Source organism: Bombus terrestris, chromosome 11 (genome assembly GCF_910591885.1).
Source record: "Bombus terrestris chromosome 11, iyBomTerr1.2, whole genome shotgun sequence".
NCBI classification, from domain to species: domain Eukaryota; kingdom Metazoa; phylum Arthropoda; class Insecta; order Hymenoptera; family Apidae; genus Bombus; species Bombus terrestris.
The window spans coordinates 4,959,232-4,973,834 of record NC_063279.1 but is presented as its reverse complement, the minus strand read 5'-3'; the positions used below and the strand labels follow the sequence as shown (position 1 = coordinate 4,973,834).

Genomic DNA, 14,603 nt, shown 5'->3' with positions numbered 1-14,603 from the left:
ATCAATTTTTCCAACTACGTTTCAGCAAACGGATCGAAACTTGAACGAGTCGTTAGAGTTGGAATATTGAAATGATCGATCGAAACGTGACAGAACTACACGTACCGCATCGCCGAAACGCAGTCTCGTTGCGTTTGGCGGTAATATTCGAAAAAAAAGGAAAAAAAAATGGAAAAAGGAAGAAAAACGTTGGAACATCGCGTAATTGGTGGAACCGGTGAATTCCTTTTGGCGTCGTTCGAGGTAAATTCGATTGGTGAACGAATCGGCGGCATTGACGGCGAAATATTCGAAAACTGGAGAGCCCGGGGAAGCTGCCACGCAGCCACGGATCGGACAATGGCCGACAATAGGATCGCATCCGATTTTTGCATGCCAATTTCGCGGCCGGTATTGTGCCGTAGACAATGCGCCAATAATTACGCTAAACGGCGACCATTCATACGCCCATTCGGCCGGATTCAAACCGCCTTTCCGTATCCATTATCGTCGCGCGGCGCAAATAATCGCTCCGATGCGCGCCGCTTCCAGTTTTTTCAACTGCCGCGTCCTGCAGGTGGCATCGATCATCGATCGGTAGGTTCAAGTGCGTTTCGTTTGATGCGTATTAGCGAAATCGTAACAAGATTCGTTCAGTGTGTCGCGTTTCACGTCGGTTTTTTCGTCGCGTGGAATACAACGAAATGCGAATATACGTGAAATGTGATGTGTTAATGGTTCGATATTTTAGTACAGTATTTTTTCGATTTTTCTCTACTTCAAAATACGTTTCAAATTAGCTGAGTGTGTGGATACGTACGATACATCTCAGAATGTTAGATAATATGATGAATTTAATGTGTGAATAGAATACATTAAAAATATAAACAATTTTATACGCGCGTATAGCTGAGAATCAATCATATTAAGATGTTGATCATTTAAAAATTGTAAATCGTTATGTTTTTGCGTCATTACAACGAGTCGGGTTAGGTTCGATTACGTCTTTGCGTACGGTGGTTAGAGCGAAGTGTAATATTTCACCCTTTTCCTTCTTATTCTATCGATTCTATTAAGGTATACTGTATGCAACTTCGATAAAGAAGTATAATTATTATTATCATTATGTACCAATATCTCGTGATCTTTCTCTTCGAGTGGATATGGCTTGTTATAAATAGCCATAACCATAACCATAGTCATAATCATAATCGTCATTATAAAATCGCCTATTAGCTGTTGACACGCTGAACTCCCGAGTCATTCTACGTTATGTATAACCTTACGAAGTATAATTAACTTTTTCGGCAAAAGAAAAAATAAAATATACCAGGAATGATTAATTCATGGATGCACATTTATCAAGCATGTTTTATAGTTTCATGAAGTTCATTAACGATTTCAACTTGCATGATGCGTCGAATGTCGCATCTAATCGCTTATAATCGTCGGAACGTTAAATCGATTTCATGAATATCCTCTCGGAAGACGATTCAATATTCCCTTGCAACTTTTACAATCCTCGTAGTAGGAACATGTGCTTTACGCGCGCTATATGTTTTGGCGTCAATAATTCATAGATGTAGATAAAAATTCGCAATATCAGGAATTTCCTTCGAGAACCTTCGAAGACAACTGTATAAAAGGAGTAACCTTCGAGCAAATCCCCGAGAAACCATCTAAATCCCAAATTCTCCAAAAAGGTAAAAGAGTCGGCATTCCTATTACATACGAATTCCAGCATCGGTCCCAGCGCACAACTTTAATAAGTCTTTCGATAGAGTTGTCTAGGTCGCAATGGGCGGCGTACTAAGCAAGAATCCGGCAAAGGAAATGCCAGCGTCACGTAACGAGCGGCAAACGAATTTCCATGAAAACTAGCGCGCGGCGTGTACCTGAGGGGTGGGCGTGCGTTCGAAAGAGGGCGGGAGAGTCTCTCTTTCTCTCTCTCTCTCTCTCTCTGTCTGTTTCTCTGAACACGGTGTGCAAATCGGATTTCCTTTCGTTAGAGTCGCTCGGCTCTCCACGGTTCGGCCAACGATATAGCTTGGTCTCGCTCTCGCATCTCGTTATGCGCGCCTCGTCTTGAAAGAAGAAAGTCTACAAACGAGAGGCAGCTTACGGAACGGGCGCGAGTCGGAAAGAGGAAGAAGGAGGATCCTGACGGTCGACCGTGAGGAAAAGAGGCTGCCGGCTCTTTGGAGAGGGGCACATCCCCCTTTGACTCGTAGAAAAGAAGGGGCCAGAGGTGTGAGCCACGGAGCAGGGCTAACTGCTCGTTTATTATGCATCGAAATGCCAGCAACGATGCCACGCGAGTGGACAGGACGTTGTAAACGGTCCGCAAAAATGAAGTAACGGCCGGCGCTGCTCTGAGTGATTCCGCGTCGCTCCGGGCTAGAACGCGGCGAACAGGCCCTCTTCGACGCGCGAACCTTCTTCCCTCGCACTCTCCACACGACCACCGGTCCTTTCCTTTTCGCGCCAACCCTCCTTCGATCGTTATTACCAATCCGATCGATCATTCCGACCGGAACCGTTTGCTCGACCCGCACAGGTTCTTTCTCGTGGAAGTGGCTCGTGCCTCAGCTTTTCGTGTAAATGCGAGTATGATTAATGCGATTTGATCGAGAGTATATTCGTTGGGATAGGTTTGAGTGAGATTCGCGATATATGCTACGATTAATAATTATTCGGACGATTTCGAAAGTGGATGGACATGGACTGGTTTTTTGAGTCACGGCAGACCACGACAACTTATGTCGAGTTAGTTAATTTTATGATATTAAATACCCACAAGCATAGTGGATATAACGCAGGTTGGAATACGGTGTGCAAAATAAATATATAGAAGTAAGAATATAATATAGATATTGCGTCGGAATAATTAATAACAATAAGGATAGAAACGTTGCCGTACAACGAATTATGAAAGAATTGAACTTATGTTAATAATTATCGTGGTAAAAACAGATTACCTACTACGATTATATTGGACAAATTTGTAAGGGGACATATATGTACACATATGTCATACATAATAATTATAAGGAATTTACTTTAAATATCAGCGGCATGAGAAGCAAGGGGATATACAAAGTTGTCTAGAAAATGTTACCACCTTAATTATTTTCAACATTGTTGCAATATAACCCTCTTCGAGTAATACCTACATAATTAGTAAAATTGATAGCTGTATCTCACCGTACCCATAACAATATTTCAAAAACTTCGTAACGTAGCATATGTTATGCAAATTACAGGTTTTGACTGCAAGCACTTTCACGACCTGAAATACTTGTCTTCCATTGTTAAACATTGTAATATCACGAGGTTGAAATTTATTCGCCAACCAAGGACACCAAAAAAAGATATTGTACGTTATGCTTAAAAAAATTGCGGAAAATTGATACGTTTAATTTTTTAATAATAAAAATCAATTTCAAAAATACATCCACCATCCTAAAGGGAAAAAAGAATAAACGAATACGCGAAGTTACTTATTGATATTCAAATTTAGGAAAGTATATCCCGATTAACTCACTCTCTGGTATTCCTCGTATCGAACGAAATTAGAGCAGTGAAATTACTGGCAAATGGTAGTCGTTTCAACATGAAACCGGCGCACAATCGGGCACAATGTAGTAAAATAGTCCCAAGTTGCAATTTACTTCGAGCTACTTAACAAGCATCAATCTTCGAAAAGCGCAGACCTCGGCTGCCCTAAATGTACGCATATAAAAATCGCACCCGGAGAAAATCGAACTAAGATTAAGTTAAACCGGATCGGGCGATACCGCCTGGTGTCCGCCATTTCCAGCCGAGCCCGGATTCAATAATTCTTTCCCGTAATCTCTCGGTAATTTCGAAAAGTAAATTCTGTGAGTAAATTCCGTCGAAAAGCGGAACGTTATCGAGGTCGTTCTGACTTCCCTAATAACGCTACTTCACTGAAATCTGAAACGCCCGGCCAAACAGAGAGAGCCGCGTATTTATATTCATGGAATGCTTTATCTCGGTATTATTAACGTCATCATTTATATGCCGGATTGATCTTCCGCACGAAGCTCGGGCATGCAACACACAACCGGCGTTGGACGGTCGTTTCGCGACATAAAACTCCATCGATTGCCGAGTGATACGTTCGCGCGCCGCTGGTTTAAACGCGACACACCACGGCTAACGTGCTATGATTCACATCGCGAGATGGGTCTCCTGCAAATCCCTGTTCATAAGTATCAGGATACTTATTGGTTTAACACGAAATGTTCTAACGGAACGATATTAAAATACAGAAACGATTAATTTTGCGACGACGTGGTGTACTATGATATATGTTGAAATCAGTAGTGATAGACTTCCGTTCTTTTTGTACTTCTCCTTGTGATCCGTTCATTCTATTTTTTTACGTTTCTCACATTCCTTCTATCCCTTGCATTCCCTACATTCCGTCCATCCCTTACATTCCCTACATTCTTCAGTTTTCTTTTCTTTCCGACACTTTGTGTTCATCGTCCCGCATTGCAATAAATAAATGTATGGTAGTAAGTAACTTGTTTGTCAAAAAGGTTGATGTTAATCGTGTGTCATGTACTCGTATAAAGTGGCGCTGATCGATTTGATTCGAGAGAGAGACTCGTATGATTTTGAATTAGATTTCTTGCGAGTTTACCTCGTTCCTTCGATACCTATGTATCCTAATAATCGTGAACGAGATAAGCGTGCTTCGGATTGCCAAGCCAAGTAATTAACACCTGAACGAATACGCTTGATTAATTACCAACTCACCATTCCGGGGATCGGTGTTCTGCACGGTCTTCCCGCCTCTCTGTTTCGTTTCTGCCGACGTCACATTCTTCGCGCGAATCTGAAAGACAGAAGAAAATCGCTCGTTACCAATCTGTCGCGTTCACGCGGTGCTACATCGTCGTGGACGCGGAAGGTGTGCGGGTCGTTTGCGGTTAATATCGTCGATCATCGGCGTAGATTGGATCGAAGAGCTGAAGCCTCTGTATAACTTCGAAACGCGTAACGCATCGTCCTCGTTGAGAAATAAATTTGCGACGCGTCACGAGGCAATTGAGGAGAGAGGGGAAGAGATCGATCCTCGATTACGCGGCGGTCTGACCGTGGACGTGCAAACAGGCCTATACCGAGATCTAATTATCCCGGCTGTTCGTCGATAAAAACAATATTAATTTTCCTCGAGACGGGGTATACAACCGGCGTATCGATTTATCGGGTGTTCCTTCCAATTTCGGTTACAGACCTTCTTCTCGCACACGATTAATCCTCTATCGATCCAGTTCGGATCGAGTCACTAACGGATATAAAATATTTTTTTCACGCGTTGTACATTTTCCTCGTCAAAATATTGCACTACTGTTATATATATATATATATGTACTAATTGTCTTTGACAGTTTTACAGCGCAGGACCAGTTGCTGGCTTATTGTGTTTTTTATTAATTAATTCTTCGTTTATCGTTCGTTACGTAAAGATTTAGTCTACATCGCATCGTTAAATTCATTCACCTACAAACACCCGGTATAATCCAGTGGCGCACCGTATATCGGTAATTCAAGCGGCGTTTGCTCGATGAGCGGTATTCTATAATTAGTATCGGACAGGGGAATTTTTATTTTCGTTTAAACTTGAACGTCCTTGCCTGGCGGCCCAACGTCACGGATTCGTATCTTTTTTACCCCGGCTCCGGAGGCGGCAGACCACGGAGATTTCGCGGCCGGTTCGATAATAATTATTATCGTCGAAGCTTATTTTTTCACCTAGCGTCCTCATCTTGCTGGATCGCGTTCGGCCGTGTAGTACCCACGCGTTACGAACGCTAATTCGCTCTCTCTGGCGGTCAGTTAAAAAAATGAGGATTACAAATAATTTGAATCGCAAGCACCACGATACGCCGGCGGCGGACATCATCCAGCGACCACCTGGCGTCTTCTTTTCTTTCCTTCGAAAAATTTGCCCCGTCTCCATCGTCTCCACACGGAGTCTGTTCCTTTGATTTTCTGATTATTGTAGTTGCTAGGAGTATTCAACTATAGCAACTATCGCCCTATCGTTGAGGTAATAGATTTTTTACATTTCTCACATTCCTCAAAAGGAAAATACTATCGCATGAGGTTATCACGAGGACAAAATATGTTCTCAGATGCACTGAAATTAGGGTATATCATTGAAAATTTAAGGGCAAATATTTATATTTAACTAATATATAAGAGAACGAGAAGGATGTACTCGTATTATTTTTGGATCTTATGTTTCAGTAGTAGTAAATAATAACGAAATCTTTCGTTTAGTTGGACACAAACGGTGAAGCACCGGCTGACTATTAAATTCGAACTCTACCAACGTATTTCTTTTACCGTGTCTTATCTTTATTTTCTTAGATCATTGTCCTGCATCGAAGCTAAAGAATTTTTACCGCTGTACTCTCAACCTGCAAATATTATCATCTACGCAAAAAGTTTCGTTATTTTTATATCGATCCTACCATAATATCGGTAGACTTTGACTCTCGATGAATTCTTCTGCAACAACTGTTCGCGATCTCTTAATAGCCCAACTCGCGTTATTCATACGTATATTTCCGTAACAATCAAATTTACAAGCGTTCCGAGCAAAAGGAGAAACTAAAAAAGAATCGTTCATCCGTGAGCTTGTTGGTAGTTGGTCAGCCCCAGCCCGAGCATGTAACGACCGATGATTATTTTCGGTATTTTTCGCAAACGTCCACGACTAATAGCTCGTGACTGGAAACCTCAAAAAGCGTCCATAAATCCGGCCGGATTTTGTTTTCACGATTTAGTGACCGCTATTTTTAATTCATCCCGCGTAATTTCGAGAGCTTTAGCCTTGAGTGCCTCGATGAGATTCATGCTCCGCTAACCGGACCCGCTCGAAAACTATTCTCTATGTATTATACACGCTCATACATTTTCATTTTGAGGACGTGCGTCGAAAATGAAACAACGCTCGTTCTACGAATGGCTAGCGTGTGACACACGGTCATCATCATCGGCGGCGTCGTCGTCGTCGTCGTCGTCGTCGTCGTCGTCTTCTTCGTCGTCTTCGTCGTCTTCGTCGTCTTCGACGATGGCCTCGGCGGCGGCGTCGCCGACAACAAGCATCGGTGGATACGGGAATAGGCTTAAAAAACAAGATAAATGAGAAAAGGTGAGAGACACCGTGGCAGGAAAAAAAGAGGTCACCGGCAATGTCTTCGAGCGTGCTTACTACGCTACTTTAGTTAATTAGAGGCAAAATAAGACAAGGTCTAAAGCAAGACTCGCAGATTCTTCTTCTTTCCGCCACCCATTCGTTCTTTCTCCTTTCTTCCTTCGTGCGTTTCGCTCCCTTTAAGCGTTCACCTTTCCTCCTTCTCGCGCTTCTCTCACTTATTTGTGTTTCCCTGTGTTTGTTTAATCAGGCGCCGGACTCAGTCTTCATTACTAGCACTAATTTATCTGCCTTGTCGTCCGACTCTTTCCAACCATCCGACCACGATCCTTCTCGTCCATTGTACGTACGTAGGAGAAAACAGTGGCGTAACGAAATAACTGGGAGCCTTCGTTTCTGTTGAACGCGAAACCGAGATGTTTTATTGTCCTCGTTCCATGTAATTCGATGTAATCCTCCTCGAGCCTGCGTTCCTTGTTTTCTCGCCGGTTCCTTCTGCTTCTTTTCCCGTACCGTTCCTTTTTTCCCCTGTCTTTTTAAGCATCATACATTTCAGCAATTTATTTGTAATCTCGGTACATTAATCACGGAGTGTGACGAATTCGAACGATATGGGACGATGCGTGGTAATCTGGAGTCAATTTGCACGGAATCGACCAATTACTGGGAAATTTTCCTATCAAATGTACGGGAGAACTTACGGTAGCGACTAAAAAACACGATCCTCTTTAATAATTTGCAAAGGATTAATTTTGCGACGATCTTGACAAATTTTATCGACGACGACACTATCCGCCTCGTTTAATTCCATCTCAATAAAAATTGATTTTCAAATCTCTCTATATCAGAAAGTCAGTTTTACCCTTCCTTTTAAGCGTTACATCCCGACACACGGAGGGAACATTTTCGTCCTGGCAAATTTCAGATTAGCCAAATGCTCGAAAGGATTTGAGAACTAGAAAGATATTGAATCGACCATCGGTAGGGATCACCTCGAATACGAAATCTCAGGGAACAAATTAACTTGCGCGTTAAATTAACCCGGCCGTTCGTCGAATCGAGCGACGAAGCTCGGTAACGCGTCTTACCGTCCAGGGACAAAAGGGAGTTCGATAGCAGGATGAGGAGACGAAGAAGAAGAACGAAGAAGAAGAAGAGTCGTACGGGGGGCTTCTGGATATCGACGGCAATATTCGTTAAGTCCCGCTAAGACCCTGTATGTGGTGTAGTTCGTTCATTCGGATTGCCAAGTCTCTTTCCGTCCTTTTCTCTCTTTGATTTCTCGCCCCTTGCCTTTCTTATCCCGACGACTCGTGGGAGAGGGAGAACGGTGACGATCGTTTCTCCGTTCTGTCTTTCTCACCCACGCGACAGACTTTAGGTCCAGGAATACCTCTATGCCGAAGGATCAGCGTGTCAATAAGGTGTTTGTTTAATTTGCGGATTTGTCTGCTTGCGCCTTCCACGCCCAGTGCCTCTCAACTAGCTAGCGTCAGCGAATTGACGAATACAAAGAGAGGAATCTTGGATAGTTGAATTCATCGATGATGCGATGGTAGTTTTGGAGAATTAGCAAGCTACATTAGTGGTCATAATTGTAGCTTGCGTTCCTAGATATTTTTTACATTAATATATAATTATTTTTGTCGAATATAATCGTTGAATAATCGCTTTTAAAGGAATTTATGTTTGAAGTGTTCGATGCTACTGGCATTTCGAACAAATATTATTACACTCAACGTGAAATAATAATTACGTTACATCAGTCGATGTCTATAGTCATTTGAAGGTCATAGAAGGTCGTCGAGGTTGTGCCGATTGAAGATTATTTCGAAGGACCATGAAAGTCATTCTTCCTCTCATCGTCTGTGGGTGGATGTTTGAAAGTTATCGAACATTGCGAAGACGTAGCAAATACATTACTTTTCCAAGTGAGGTAGCATTGCACATTGATGATATTGCACTTCTGAATGAGCGAAGTATGCACTTCGTTGAAAGAGAACTTCTGAATATGTTTTTGTTCTATGAAACATAAAGGCTGTAATTTATTTCAAACGCTGTATTTAGATAGGTATGCCGTCGTTAATTTGATACGTCGAATTTGTAGTTTATGGCAATAAATACTATTGGACGCTATTCGTGTAAATAACACGACGTCCTAACGAGGTTTGCCGATAAAACATACGTATATACCACGTATAGTAAATGTCTGCTTACTCTATTCGCGAGAAAGCGATTCGGAAAAATCTTAAACACTGAACATCAACTAGGCGAGAAGAAAATTTACCAGAACAATAAAAGATTGTATAAAGTACTAATCATTGTTCCATCGATTAAAATAAATTAAAGCCTGTAAAATATAAATACATCTACACGGTGACAAAAGTCTTTTCACGGAAATACTTTTCATAATACGTGCCTCGTTATGAAACCAACAGTCCTATTTTATTCTTCCGTGGACAAAACTTTCGTCGATGTCGTAAAAGTGTTTCCGTCGAATCATTCGATCCGTAATACGAGCAAATTTTAACGAAGCGCCATGCTGGTAACAAGCGAGCCCCGGTGACTCGCGGGTAGAATACGTTTCATTGTGTGCGCACAAAAATCAGGAAATCACGTATTCCTCGGCATGCATAATTCTGGCACAATGCATACACGAGCGAAATGTTTTATCGTAATGGTCGTGACGTGCGGACGTCACGTAAGTCAACGCGATTATGAGAAAGCAGTTAACGTCATTTCAGTCGATTCCCATGCACATAAATACGCGGAGCGGAACCAGCTGTCCACCACAATGTGGAAGATCCTTCGATGAGACGAACAATTACATAAGGGACGCGACGTTCTCTCCTCTGCCAATAGACGGGAGAGAGACGGGTCAGCCTTTCGCCTCATTAAGCCGTTCTTTCCGCCAAATAAATGAAGAAGTTGCGCGGAATTTCAGGCCGCCGGTATACGAAAGGGACAGCTATTAAAACGCATGAGAAGCATATTTCTGTTGGAAACAAATTCGAACTGCCCTCGCCACGAGAGCGGATTTGCTTCTATTTACGCTCCAAGCCATGAACTTAAGAGAGGCACGACAGTTTCTTCTTTAAACGTACCAAATTGTTCGTGTAACTTTGCCAGCAATGGTAGGTGGATTAACGAAAGGTGGAGTTATTATTTTGTTACGTACAGAAGATGAAAATCATTTAACTCTACGATTGTGTGATAAACGATTCGTTAAAAAAGTTTTCATTACTTCTACGTGTTAAATTCTTTCTCGATGTTAATTTGCAGTGGCCACAAAAATATGTATCGTAACATTTAGATATCAATGAGTTAGGTGTAAACATATTTAAGTATAACTAGATTGCGATATATCGAAAGGTAAAAAACCATAATATGTCAAAAGTAGCAAATCGTGGAAATAAACTAATTTTCAGAATATTCATTCGCGTGCTTTCTATACAGATTGCAACGGTAACAGAAGGTCGCATGAAACGAGCAAAATCGACGATTAAACGCCGATGGCATAGCATTTAAAGCGGTGGAATGAGTCCCCATCCTATCGAGATTACGCATTGTCTCTCTCTCTTTCTCTCGGAACTCTGGGAAATAGGGGTCGTTATTGCAGTGCAATGTAACGGCCATGAAGGTCATTGTTCAACCGTTTTTAGGGTTCGAGCAATGACCAGTTCCGGCGCGCATGAGAACGGACTGAAACAAAAGCTGGCAAACCTGTTGGAAACAATCGGCCACGGCTCACCCTTGGTTGGGGGAGCTTATAACGCTCTGAAGGGGATGAACAGTTGGGTGACTTTTTTTTGGCCTAAGAGGAGCTGCCATTGTGCGATACTCGCAACATGTGTGCCTCCGTGTTGTCACGATGAGATCCCCCGATCATCCTTTCACTATGTTTCACCGCGATTCTTCAGCTTCCAAAGATGCAACTCTTGTTTCTTTTTCTTGTTACAACGCAACGAATTGACGATTACGTGAAAACTTTCATAACGTATTTGATCGATTAAACGGGCTAATTCGAAAAAATGAAAACTGTGTCACTGTAAATTACGCCATGTTTTAGTGTCAGATTATATCTTTTGCACGTTGCCACATACTTCGTCAAAGATATCATTAGAAACCAAGGAATTAAGTTAATTGTAGTTAGGACAATTTTTATCTCTTTCTAGAAGTTACAAAGCGTCGAAGCTTGTAAAAGTATTATTTCCACTCTACTCTAAACGAAAACTTCAAAAAATATCGTGATGTTCTAACGACAAGCGTATTAAGAAAACTGCAATATGAACAAATATTCTCCAGGGACGAGCCTGTGCAATATTATACAAGATTTCCGGCTAATTCACCGCGTGTCTATCTTCCTCCGCCGTTTTTCACCCTTTCTAGTCTCATCTACCTTCGATTCCTTCTTTACACGTTTCCCGTATTTCCCTCATTTTCCGTCTTCTTACACAATCCTCGGCTTTTCCTCTTACAGAATGAAGGTTAGGGAAGGGTGTGAGGCCACGGTGAAGGCGAGAGCATGAAGCGGGCAGAGGCGAGTCGAACGTAGGAAGTAAGCTGCTCGTGGAGGGGAAGACGGGGAACGGGGTTGGTCAGTGCTCCTTACTTAGAGGGTGGCGAGTCTGTTCTTAATTAACGCTCGCCTCTTTTGCTGCACACCCCTCGCCACCGTGGCACCGTAATGAGGCTCCTCGAGTGTGTGTATGTGTAATACGTGTGTACGTCTATGTATATGCGATACGTAAGTGTCGGGCATGGCTGGAAGCCAGTGTGGGTGACCTAGATGAGACGCGCCCCCGTCTAACTAATTCTTTTCTTCCGCGCTGACCACTAAAGTAAGTAGATGGCCGTGTACGAGGCATCGACGTCGGTGTGTGGATAGTTCCAAGGTATTCGTGCCGATTCCACCAGCGTCTGGAAACACGTACATGTATACATGGTGGATATATGCTCGGGCAGCATGGCCATATTCCTCCGAGCGAGCCACAGCCGGCTACCACTCGTACAACTTCCACGTTACCTCGTGAGAGTTAGGTGAACGTAAACACTATACCGTAGCTTCCGTGCATTAAAGTGTATCAAAATGACTTTACGTCGTGTGCCACTGTATTTCGTACATTAGCGGCGTGGATCGAATGTCACCGAGAAGCCTGGCTCTGCTTTTGCGCAGGTTAGCCATACAACGGCTACGGTGCTATCGCAATTTGCAATCGATCCAGCGCTTGCTCTTAGTCCAGACTTTTCAGATTCAACTTCTTTCCATCGAATTCTTCCGTCACGATCGAACCAAGATTCCGCCGGGTGTGCTGGTTTCATCGACTCTTACGATTGTCCTTTTACCGCGTTTCTTTCGGGCCAGCTTCGAAAGCTTCGACGTATTATCATAGAAATGAAGTTTATTTTCACGCGTTTCGCTCGACATAGTCTCTCATACGTTTTTCTGTTAGTATCGTTTAATATTTATGGTAAAGCTATAGAGAAGCTACGGTAAGGCTGTGATAAAGCAATCTCGTATTGAATTAACTATTTGATCGCCTGAAGGGAAGGTAGTCAAAATGATCAATACACTCTATACGTTTGAATTAAAAATTTAGAAATGCATAACACAGCGTATAATCTGATTTATAGATCAACGATGTAAATTGACGCTGTTCGTTAGATAATTGTCCACTGTCAAAAATATCAACGTCAAAGTATCAAAGTATCGTTTATGCTATAAGAAGCGTCACTGGAAGAAAATCAAACGTGGGAATGGTGCAACGCAAGAGAAGGTCACGGCGCGTTTATTTCACGCGGGGCGTCACATCCTAAACCATAAAATCGTTGGTTTCGCTAGCGAGAAACGAAGCGTTCGCCGCAAAGAAAAGAAAAGACAGGTGGACGATCGACGGGCCCATTCTTCAGTCACATCCTGGGCTGGTCCCACCTCCGCCTTCTGCCTCCTTCCTGCTACCCCCTTTCCTAGCGGACCACGGCGTGGATAACAGCAATTAAGCCTTCCCCGTTAATAGAGACGATTGTGATTAATTATCGGATTTAATGACCGGCTACTTGTACTTGTAAATATAGGGACACAGGACGCGCGCATGTGGCTACACCGTAAAAATTAGAGACCATGATTCCTCAGGGTGCTCCTCCTTCTACTCCACCGATCTCCGCCTCCCCTTGCGCCTACTTCTTCTTCGTCCTCGTGTGTCACCGGTACGCGTGTGCGCCCGCCAGAGAGAAACGGCCGTGTCACACTCCGCTGATCTTTTAACCGGCAATCAAGCAGACCTGTGGGACCGTCCACCTTAGTATCCTATACGAAACCTAACCTATTCTGCGTACCAACGTTCCAGTGTCTTTCAGAAAAGCCTGTTTAAGCAGCTTCTGTGTATCTGAATTTCGGAAGCTTTCCCTCTCGGCATTTGGCTTTTAGTTACACTTACGTATGAAAAAACAACGTTACGCTCGTACTGAACACGTACACAGCTTATTCGTATCGTAAACGCGTTGTATCTTATTCACACCTTTTTCTTTTTCTTCTTCAATGTATTATCAAACGTGATCGCGCACATACGTTTCAAAAGACAGCCTATAAGTTAACGCGTCGTATTGGGATTGAGTGTCGTTAACAAAGTTGGACGAGTTAATATACTTGTTAATATTCGATATAGTTTGAAATTTTCACGTACAAGTTGTTTGATTTCAAAGTGACGTATTAACAAGTTGGTCAACGCCGCAATTTAATCTTATGGCGCGTGATCTTACAGCACATTAACGCTAAATAGTGGCAAAATGTCAAAATATCGTTCGAAGAAAACGCGTTTTATGGCTGGAACAGTGCGAACTGTAATAAGAATCCGGGACGCGAAGGCTTGAAATATCTCATTGGTTAACATTGTTTGTCGAGCAAGAAAGGCCGCAGTGTCTGAAGCGTGACTTTTAAATGCGCCCAGGCTATTTTCAACAACGATCTCAATGGAAAACTAGCGATATTATAAACATACAAAGTGTAAGACGTTTGTGGATGAAAGGTTTGAATCACGGCCAAATTACCGTACATATAGACTAATCGGGACCGAGAGTATTATAGCTGGGCGAAGTTTCGTTTAAATCCTATGTACGCCAATATTTAAATGATATGTATTTGTAAAATCGACCAACCGGTGCATATTTAAGTATTGTGCACGAATATGAGACGCCGGCGTGGGAGAGCGTGAGCTCACGTGCCGAAATTAACTGTGGCCTCTTGGCATTTAAAAATAATTGGTAATTATTGGCATTATTAATAGTTTCGCTGGCTCGAGCGGACGGCGCGTACAAGTTTGCAAACGCGCGTCCACGAGCTCGTTTCGTGCAATCGAACGTGTGTTTAAACCGCGTACGAAATATTTTTCTGTCGAGTTTACTCGCGAAACCAGGGAATTTGTATTAT

The 14,603-nt window shown here is 42.7% G+C and overlaps 1 protein-coding gene across 2 annotated transcripts in view; it reads right to left on the bottom strand.

Moving 5' to 3' along the window:
* Positions 1-14,603, bottom strand: part of LOC100650490 (zinc finger homeobox protein 3) — a 403,793-nt gene that overhangs the window by 382,331 nt on the left and 6,859 nt on the right. For both annotated transcript variants that reach the window (XM_048410380.1, XM_048410379.1), the window contains exon 2: positions 4,768-4,846. The gene's annotated coding sequence lies outside the window, so the exon portion shown is untranslated. The remainder of the gene's footprint in view (positions 1-4,767; positions 4,847-14,603) is intronic.